At 36.9% G+C, this 11,146-nt stretch overlaps 1 protein-coding gene across 9 annotated transcripts in view; it reads right to left on the minus strand.

Annotated features, from left to right (window-relative positions):
- ABCG2 (ATP binding cassette subfamily G member 2 (JR blood group)) overlaps positions 1–11,146 on the minus strand; it is a 72,929-nt gene that overhangs the window by 52,294 nt on the left and 9,489 nt on the right. For 6 of the 9 annotated variants that reach the window (XM_069093802.1, XM_069093783.1, XM_069093793.1 and 3 more), the window contains one exon: positions 9,401–9,512. The exons of 2 other annotated variants lie outside the window; for them this stretch is intronic. The gene's annotated coding sequence lies outside the window, so the exon portion shown is untranslated. Of the gene's footprint in view, positions 1–5,229; positions 5,399–9,400; positions 9,513–11,146 lie in introns of all 9 variants that reach the window. One more of the 9 variants, XM_069093811.1, reaches the window with a different exon arrangement.

An 11,146-nucleotide genomic window follows, 5' to 3' on the forward strand; every position in this document is an offset into this window, starting at 1 on the left:
TCCAGTGTAAACAAAGTGGGCATCTATTCATTTATTTTTATTTTGAATTTAAAGCCCAAATAAGATGAACATTTGCATATACCTGAATAGGACAGAAAGACCGTCCATGAAATGACAAATCTCTATTTCATCTAACTTTCAAAGCTATCCTGCTTGTCTATGATTCCTTCAGGTCTTTCTGTTCATTTCTATGCATTTTAAAAAATGCTTCGGGGGCGGCCAGGTAGCACAGCGAGTAAGAGCACCGGCTCCAGTGTTGAGAAGACCTGGAGATCGAATCCCGGGCTCAGACACTTAGCACCCACCCAGAAACACCTGGCCGTGTAACCTTGAGCAAGTTACTTAACCCCGATTGCTTAAAAAAAAAATGCTTCAGTGAGTCTCTCTTTTTGGGGGGAAGTGGGGGGACAACAACCACCAGTCCCCCTCTCTTTCCTGTCCCTCCCAAATGAAAACAAAAAAACAGAAACAAAACTCCTAAGTTTAATGATCATTTCTAAGCCATTAATTCCCAGATCTATATAGTTGATACATATATATGAGATATATACATTAAAAATATGGTCTCTTCCCTGAGTTTCGGCGCTTTATTAGTTTGTATACTGAACACTTTTAATTGGATATCCTATAAACACCTCAAAATTGCCATATCCAAAACAGAATTCATTATCATTCCCTCCCCAAAACCATTCCTTTTTAAAACTACCTTCTTATTGTCAAAATCAACACCTTCCTTCCAGAAAGAACTGGTAAGTTGATTGGTTTTGCTGAACTTCTCCCCCTCCTCTTTTAAAATATTCTTTGTTACAAGGCTCTAGTTAGGGGTATATTCAGAAATGAAAGTGATATATTAAAAAAGCATCAATAAAAATATGATGAAACAAACAGATATAGCACAGCCGAAAATATTTTTGGAACAAAGCTAAAAACATATTGTCCTTAAACCAGGGAAAGAGCTCATCATTGTCTTTGTCTGAAACTTTACAAATCTAAGCAAGAGAACTTTAAGCTGCAAAGAGAGAAGATGAACCTCTCTCTATATATACATACACACATATAATATGTGTATGTATACACATACCAGTGTAATATGGGAAAATTATATTGTGTACTCAATATACAATACACACACCAGTGTAATATAAGAAGAACAAGTAAGATGCCAAGTAACACATAGCAGATAAAATCCAATAAGGGGCTAGTAACAAAAACCATGACAGATATATTGATTATGAGTGCTAATAACAAAAGATGAACTAAAGACACTAACTTCAACATTGTAAATTTTACTGAGATGATGGGATGTAATTCATGACTAAAATAAAGCTCTAGTGGGTATGTAAGGCATCCTGTTGAAAAAGAACAGAACAAATAAATAGTCCAGAGAGGGAGGGGAGATAGAAATAGAAGTGGTTGTCATTGGAGTACACATTAGTCCACCTGGACAGAGGGAAGACACAGATACACAGTTTTTAATGCCACAAGCCTGGCAAGGAAGTTCAATTATCCAATAATCTATGGAGCTCCCTCTTTGCTAACAGTAGAACAGTGAAAAAGATTACTGGGTTGCCTTAATAATTTCTTTCTTCACAAAATGTAGGGACCACAATTAAGCAAATAATTAGCTATCTGATTAGAGATCTGATTCTGTCTAAAAGGAAGTGGCTGTTGAAATAGAAATAATGGTCATTAGGAAGGAAGTGACCATTCCATAATTTAATTTGTGATATAGAAAGTGAAGAAAATACTTTGATATGCACTGTAGATTCTGGGAGAGCAGCTTTCAAGAAGTTCAAACAGGTCTTGTAGGTGCCCAATGAACTAAAAATTCTGCTGCATAAGTCATCCTGGGGAAAATCCTGGGGAGCTCTTAAAAATGAAATCCTAAAGAAGAGACGCAAGTTGCCTAAACAGATGCAGAAGGGGGACTGGAACTTTAAAATACATGTAGGAAGCAGGACCAATCATGGAAAAACGATAAAAAAAAAACCAAGATGAGGAATGGTGTTAGTAGCCCTACAGATCAGGATAAGCAGAGATGAAAGAGCTTAAAAAAACAACTCTAAGACTTCTCTAATCAACAGTGATTCAGAGCATTTTTTCATGTGACCATAACCTCCTCCAGAGAAAGAACTGATATCCGAATACAGACTGAAATATAGCATGTTTCGCTTTCTCTCTCTCTATCTCTTTCTTTTGTTGCTGCTGTTGTCCAAATTTTCTTGTATAAAATGACTAATACAGACACATACAACCTAAATCAGATTGCACACTATCTCAGAGAGGGGGTAGAGGAGAGAGAGATAGAATCTGGAACTTAAAACTTTTTTTTTTTTAATGTTAAAAAGTGTATTAACAATGTAACTGGAGGGGGGAAATATTAAAAAAATAAAAAGCAGATGTGATGATTAAAAAAAGGGACAGGTCTCAGAATAGATGGCTGAGAGGGGGCCTAAATCCAAATCCAGACATTCTTTTGGTACTTTTTGCTCTGTCAAAAGAATGATCTTTGGAATAAAAAGATCCATGGAACATACAGTTTTACCAAACTCCAAAGGGGATACATGACACTAAAAAAAGGTTAAGAATCTCTGTTGTAAAGAAAGAACTTTGAAATTCTTTAGGATAAATTAAGATTATGTGTTCAATAAACACAAATTACAGTAAATCCGTTTCCCTATTTTCCTACTCTCCTGGGGCACAATGGTTAGAGTCTGGAAGATGCATCTCCCTGAGTTCAAATCTAACCTCAGACAGTTACTAGCTGCATGTCCCTGAACAAGTCCCTTCACCCTATTTCCCTCAGTTTCCTCATCTGTAAAACAAGCTGGAGAAGGAAATGGCAAACCACTCCAGTATCTTTGCCAAGAAAACCCCAAATGGCATCATGAAATAAAAACACGACTGAAATAAATGAACAACTGTTTTCCTACAAAAGCAACTACAAGAATTCCCTAAAACATAATCCAACCCAACACCTAAGAGCTGACAGATTCTGAACTTTCCATTAAAAAGAAATTAGGTACAAATCTTATCTTTATGGATTTCATTTGCCTAATAAATTTCATACCAATCAGTTTCACCAATCAGATTAGTCGAACCATGGAAAGTCAAAGCAAGGAGTGGTACCGTCGTCTTCCTCAAAGCACAAAGCTTCTTTGAAAAGGCAACACAGAATATTTTTCTGCACGCACCACTCTATTACCTCTCCTTACGCATCATAAAACTGGACTGTGCACTTGCCAAGGTCACGTAAGTAGACCACACCTCTGCTGTACTCTGCCCCTCATTATCTCCTAAGGCAGTAAGCATTCACTAAATGCCTATGGTAGGGCTCTATTCCCTAGGAGATAAGAATGCAAAGCTGAATGAACGTGCTCAAAGGCTTAAAAGGGATGACATCTGTTCTAGCAAATCTTTAAACTTAACCTCAAGAATTTAAACTTAACCTTTAAGATACTAAAACAAATCAATTAGTCAACCCAAAATTTCAATCTCTATGTACACTTCAAAGACAGACCTTTATTCCTTTTAGATAACACTGAAAGCAGCCTGGAAGGTGAAATAAATATTAGCACTTGGATCAATGAACCTGAGTTCAAATTCAGTTTTTGCTACTTACTAGCTGTGAGACCTTGGACAAGTGATGTAGCCCTTCTGGGTCTAAGCTGTTGGAGTAAATGGCTTTTAAGCTTCTTATCAGTCTGTGATCCTAAAAATTAAGCCCTTTCTAGGACCCTCACTTAAGGAAAATGAGGTTCAGAGAAATATAACTCCGTAATGATCTATAGTTCAGGAATTCAACAAGCATTCTTTTTATTTTATTTTTAGTTTATGAAATAAAACAAGTATTTCCATAATACAGTACAATAAAAAATTTGACTTTACATGAAACTGCATATCCACTTATATATATAACCTGCAATTCTTTACAACAAAATTATCATGTAAATTTTTTTTATTCCTCCCCTCCTTGCCCTAGAAATGGCTACCATCAGACACAAATAGAAATGCAAAATTATTCTATATACATACTTCTATTTATCACTTCTAAGTCCTTGCTATGTGCCAGATACTGTGCTAAGCACTGAGATTATAAATACCAGCAAAAGGAAAGATAATCTCTACCTTCACAGTGCTTATTGTCTAATGGGGGAAGATAATGAGAAATGGAATGAACAAGAACACGTCTGCCATTCTGCCTTTCTTTGCATTCCTATTGGTTAGAACAGTGTCTGGCACTTTCTAGGAGCTTGATAGATGCTTCTGAGAAGACCCAAGCAATCAAATAAAGCAGCTGTAGGGGCGCCATGGTCATCCAGAATAAGAAGGCCCAAGAATGAGAGGGGAAAGTTCCAGGGTGAGCAAGAAACTATAATCTGATAGAGAAAGAAGTCCGGACAGTTGGGAAAAGAATCAAGGGTTCTGAACCTTGGGTCTGTGAACTTGCTGTGGACTGTTTTTAATATTTTGATAATTGAATTTCAATATAAATGGCTTCCCTGGTAATTCTATACATTTTTTTCAATGCATTAAAAAAAGAACCCAGACTGCTTAAGGGGTCGATAACACGGAAAAGGTAAAGAACCCCTATGTCTATGCCAAGGCTTTGCACAATATGTGAATCTCTTCAATTTGTGTGTGTGTGTGTGTGTACATATACACATGCATATATATGATAATAAGGTAGATAAAGCATTAATTAAGGACTTACTATGTGCTAGGCACTGTGCTAAGAAGTACAAAAAGGCAAGTACTACATGGGTATAGAAGATGACAAGTTCAAAGACACAGATCCTTTGTAGAGGATTTACACAGCATAGATTAGTTAGCAAAGTTACAAGCAAAATTTATTTACCATTGTGTATGTTAACTAGTCAAATGCAAACACTAATTAAACTTATATTTATTGCTTGCCATCAAATTTTATTGATTAAATGTGTGTAAACAATTTGTTGCAACTGAAATTTAACAAAAGTGTAAACTGAGGCAACTCTGTGCAAGATGATATTTATTAACAGGGTCATTGCAGCTTGTCAATAAAGGGTCAATGGTTTGTCTCCATTTATGCCAAAGACCTTGAGAAAAAGGGGATAGCTCCCTTTTCATAGATTTTGGGGAATACAGAAGAACAGAACAGATGACACCATGAGATAAAGGACAACGTGACCAGTTACAAAGCTGTATGATGGTTGGAAGTTTATGTGATGGGGTCTAGCAATGACCTACCTTCTTCTCTTGGGACGCTAGGAAGCGCTCATTGTTTGAGATAGGGCCCAGACTTCTGGACAGCAAATCAGACATCCTTGAAGGATAGGAAGGATAGCTTGGTGGTGTAAAGATGTTAGTCCCGACTCCCTTTGTGTTCACACTCAGCTCCCAAGGTCAGATAAAAGTCCTTGGGATGGAGAACAGATCAATTATTAACAGAGGAGCTGGATTTCTAAAATTAACCCATTACAGGCTAGCTGAATTCCTGAACTAATTTGAGACACAAAGAGCCATGATATAAACAATTGCAGGACAAAAACAATTAACTGTCAATAGGATCAATAAAAAATGATAGAGAATCAATTCAATCTTCTCAAATTTATATTATCTATTGACCAATACTAGAAAGAGATCCCTGCTGGCTGTATACGGACTTAGAAAAACACAAATTAACATTATCTATTTTGCTGTATTCTATTTTTTTTTTTTTGTTAAACATTCCCAATGACATTTTTTTTTTGAGGCAATCTGGGTTAAGTGACTTGCCCTTTATATAGTGACAGCCTTTATATAGAAACATGTTGTGGTAAAGTCAATTTGATGCCAGCTAAAATTGTTTAAATCACAAGTAACTGTCAAGCTATTTTATATACTTCCCATGCTATCAAAAGTTAAAACAAGATTTCCATTCTCACACAAAATAGCAGTGGATATATTTTCCAAGCTCAAACTACAGTTCCAGCACTGATTGCAAGAGATTAAGAAATTTCCATTCTGCAAAATCCATTTAACTAGGCAGTCAAGGAACTTCCATAGAAACTTTCCCTGGAAGTGATAATCTGTAATATAAGAACATGCTTAAAAGCAAATATCTGATGAGAATCTAAGAGAATTGGTATGAATGACTTCCGAGTGAAGATTATAACTCAGTTACATGCTTATGGATCGATATTAGTATTTGACAGTACTGATGTGTGTGAAGATATTATTGGAGCCAAAAAGGCAAAATGGCAGAGCAGTAGGAAGCAATAAAATGAGTCCCTCTCTCCAAAAAGATCTAGAAAATGTACCACACTGAATCTTGATGAAGAAACCAAAACCAAAACAAAAGAAAACAAAAGTCACACTGAGTTATCTGTTCTACACAAGTCTGCATAGGAAGACATGTGAATACTGGATGAAGAGTGAGGTCAGGAGCACTCCAGAGACCAGGGAGAGTCTGTGAACCAGGGTAAGAAGAGCTTTTAGACCTATACCAGGGCCCTAGACCCATATTCCATGCCAGGGAATAAATGCCAAATGGCAACTTTGCCAATCTCTATTCAGTTCCAAAGTGGACTGAAATGGCAACTTGTACGTGGTAATGGCATTCCTGGGTACAGAGGCCATCAGCATGAACTGAAAAAAGGAGGAAATCCATTAGCAAGGAGCAAAGTGGGATCTCAATTTCAATGTCTAGCCTCACCTATAGAGCAATGACCATGGAAGCAATCCAAGACCAAAGAGGGATCTACGACTGCCACTCTGAAGTAAAAACTCTTCCCAGATAGCTTATGGGGGCCAAGTCCAGGAGCGTGAACTGCTGCTCTGATCAAAACACAGGTCAGGGACCTATAGAGCTCAAACCTAAAGTGCAGGAACCAGACTACTCTGAGAGTACTGAAAAGTCTACAGACCCCAAGCTTGTCCCTGAGATCTTAGAATACAACCTCAAGACTAGTAACCCAACCTTTCCTCCACAATTGTAAGAGTCCAACCTTAGCATCTAGTACAACGTCAGGAAATAGGCTGCAAGAATGAGCTAACAAAAGAAGAATCCTTCCATAAAAAGTTATTTATGGTGGGAATGGAGTCTTGTCAAGACATGAACACAGAAGAGAATGACTGTAAAACATCTATAAACAAAGCCTCAGAGAAAAACACAGCTTGGGTACAAACTCAATGGGAATTATTGAGAGAGACAAAGCAAGAATTGTATTTATTTATTTATGAATTAAATGAGAGTGCTTAAGGAAAAAAAACTGGAAAGGAAATGAGAGCTATAGAAGAATTTTAAAACAGAATTAACAGATTTTTTTTTCAGTTTTCAACATTCACTTTTCTAAGATTTTGAGTTTCAAATTTCTTCTCCCTCTCTCCCCTTGACCCTCTGCAAGGTAGCAATCAATCTGATATAGGCTACACATGTACAATCATAATAAACATGTTTCCACATTAGTGATGTGAAAATAAAAAATTGGAACAAAAGGAAAACACAAGAAAGAAAAAACAGAACAGCAAAAACTATATGCTTTGATCTGCATTCAGACTCCATAGTTCTTTCTCTGGATATGAACAGCATTTTCGATCATGAGTCTTTTGAAATTGTATCAAATCGCTATATTGCTGAGAAGAGCTAAGTCTCTCATAGTTGATAATCACACAATGTTGCTGTTACTTTGTACAATGCTTTCCTGGTTCTGCTCACCTCACTCAGAATCAGTTGATGCAAGTTTTTCCAGGTTTTTCTGAAATCTGGCTGTTCATCATATCTTATAGCACAAAAGTAGGGAATTAAGACTTAACACAAGAAGTACTAAACTTTATACAAGCAACAAATTTCCTACAAATCATAATGGGCAAAAGGGAAGTCAATGACTTCTGTCAGAAAACAAAAAATGTTAAAACAAAGTCAAGGGAGTGAAAAAAAAAACAGAAGAAAAAGTAATGTATCTCCTAACTAAAATAACTTACCTAGAAAATAGGTTGATTTTAATTTGATTAAGTTAAATTAATTTAATTTGATTACAATTTAAGAATCACTGAACTAAATGCTGTGGACCCCGCTCCCCCCCCCCAAAAAAAGAGCCTACTCAACCTATTTCAAGAAACCTTAAAACTGCCCACCTCTCTTAGAACTAGAGGGTAAAGGACAAATAGAAAGAATCCACCAGTCAAAACTTTTTCAATAAACCCCAAAATGAAAACTTCCAGGAACATTACAGCCAAAAATCCAGAGTTTCCAGGTCAAAGAAAAAAATAAAACATTACAAGCAGCCAGAAATAAAGAATTCAAGTTCCAAGGAGTTATAGTCAGGATAACACATGATTGAGTAAGCTACCATGGCAAAGGAGCAGAGAACTTGAAATACAATATTTCAGAAGGCAAAGTATATGGGCCAAGAATAATTTACTCAGCAAAACTGAGTAAAATGAGACAGAAAAACAAAAATGGATCTTTAATGAAATAGAGGACTTCTAACCATTCCTCATGAGAAGACAGGAGCTAAGTAGAAACTCTGAAGTTCAAACACTGGACTTAAGAGAAACATAAAAAAGTAAATATGAATGAATGATAAGGGCTTACACAAGGATAAACTGCTTACGTCCAAATGTGGGGAGATAATATGTCCATTCTGAACCCTATTGTTATTGTCATCATCTTCACGAGTCAAAGATGGTTCATAATGAGATATAAGGCTTGGGAGTGATTCTGTTACATCTCAATAATTTTAAGAATGAGAAAAGGATAACCCTGGAGAGCTGGGGAGGAAGGAAAGAGAAAAGGTTATGGGAAATTATCTCACCTCATCAGGGTGCCCAAGTAAGCATCTATACAAAAAAGTAGGAGAGTGTAGGAACAATTGAAACTTCAAACTCATTCTCATCTGCGTTGGTCAAAGGAGAAAAGACTACACACACAGAGCTGGGTACTTCTGGAGGTACATTCCATTCACCAGGAAAATAGGAAGAAAAGGTGATAGAAAAGGAGGGGAATTTAAATGATGGTGGATTAAGGGAAGAATTAGTCCTAAGTAAAACAAAATTTAACGATGTGCAAAAATTTAGCTATTCTTGAGATGGCAAAGAACGGGAATCTGAGGCAGTGCCCATAAACTGGGGAATGGGTGAACCAATTATGGTACATAAATGTGGTGTAATACCATTGTGCTGTAAGAAACGATAAAGTTGACGGCTTCAGAGAAACCTGGCAAAAGTTTCATGAACTGATGCAAGGTGACATGAACAGAACCAGAACATTTTATACAATGACAACAATATGGCAGCGACAAGAAACTCTGAAAGAATTAGGAATTCTTATCAGCATAATGACCAACCATGATTTCCAGAGGACTACCTCCTGACAGAAAGAAGACTGACTCAGACTGAAATGAAACAAATGAGAGCCAGCTTTATCCACTGTGCATACCTAGTGAAAAGCTGAGAACACTCCAGGCATGGACAATGGCCAGGACAAAGGCATTGACACAGAGTCAGCAAATCAAGTGTCCGGGGTGAGGATGGCAAGTAAGCCAGTGTACCTGTATTAACAACAAAAAAAATGTTAAGACATCTTGGCTGTATCCACCACAAATTAATACTAATTTCAACAAAGACCTTCACAACTCCATGGTAACCCTTTAAAACTATTATGATTCTCATCCTTAAATTCAGAGACTGTCTCATTTTTGTCTTTGTATGTTCATAGTGGGGATTTAATATATACTTGAGGATTAATTGATTGATTCCCACCAGCAACTATTCAGAACTATTTTTCATTCTACTTATTTTTAAAAGATTATCTGACTTAACAAGAAAACCAAAACCTTCAAAGCTCACTTGAAATGAGCTTCCTCAACGATAAAGCTGACAAATAGATTTTTTTCAACTTCCTTAACTTCTCTACAACTTGACACTGTAGACCACCCCTTCTTTTCTGAAGCTTTTGCCCTCCCTTGGTTTCAATGACACTTAAGTCTACTGGTTCCCTCCCTACTTGTCTAATTGGCTTTCTTTACTAGCTCTTCTGCCATCTGAAATATAGGTTTCCCCCAAAGCTTTGTAATTTCATATGCTTCCATGAAATTCAAAGACCATTTCTAAGTAGATGATACCCAATTCTTTATCTGAAGCCTGATCTCTGAGTTTCAATACCAAATTTCCAATTTCCTACTAGACATCTAGAGTCACACATCTGTGTGACTGAAGCTCAACCCCTCAATTAACTTTAGTCATCTGTAAAATCTGGGTAATATCTGTACTCTCATAGTATGGAGGTGGTCATGGGTTCTCAAAAGCTATACCAATAGAACAAAAGCTCTAGTGGGTTCCACCATGTTAACACACATACATACACACACATTTGGAAATGACTTGTGATTTCATCTATAATCAAGTCTTGGAAAGTTGCTTTGGGCATTGAGAGAGTTAAAATCCCATGGTCCTAAGTCAACATATATCAAAGTCTAGACTTAAACCCAATAGCACATCTTCACAAGGCTAGGACTCTAACTCTATTTACTATTTAAGAAGCACCTTGTAAGTATTAAGGACAGCCTATGCAAAGACAAAGAAAATCCACAGAATGTAAACAAGAAAGTCAGTATGGCCTGGGGCATAAGAGGCAGTAAAGAAAGTCTGAAGAACCACAGGAAAGGTTCTAGATACCAAAACAAAATCTCTATTTTATTTTATCTTGGAGGCAAAAGGAAGTCACTGAAACTCTGGGATCCAGAGAGTGACCTAGTCAGAATTGAATTTTAAGAACATCAATCTGATAACAGAAGCTATCAAAGGCTATCTGATTACTCTCCAATAAAATGGAGAGGGAAGAGATTGAATTTATGAAGCCAACCTAATTAAAAGACAATACTAGTAGTCCAAGCAAGGTAATAAGATTCTGAATTAGAGTAGCTGTAGTATGAGTAAAGAGAAAGAAATCAATATGAGAGATACTACGGAGGTTGAATTTATTAAATGAGGCAACTGACCAGATGGGAAGGCAGGAGTAGGAAAGTTAAAGAGTCAAGAATGATTCTTAGGAATACGATTTGGGTGACTGGGGATGTGAGGGCTGGATACATAGGTTTATACAAGAGATGACAGCTGGGGAGTTTATCCAGAGAGTAGATGAGAGAGGGAGAGAGGGAGAGGAGGAGAGAGGGAGAAAGAGGGA

The sequence above is a fragment of the Petaurus breviceps genome, unplaced genomic scaffold (genome assembly GCF_028583685.1).
Source record: "Petaurus breviceps papuanus isolate PSGF00001 unplaced genomic scaffold, PetGlider_PUasm1.0 126, whole genome shotgun sequence".
Classification (NCBI taxonomy): Eukaryota; Metazoa; Chordata; class Mammalia; order Diprotodontia; family Petauridae; genus Petaurus; species Petaurus breviceps.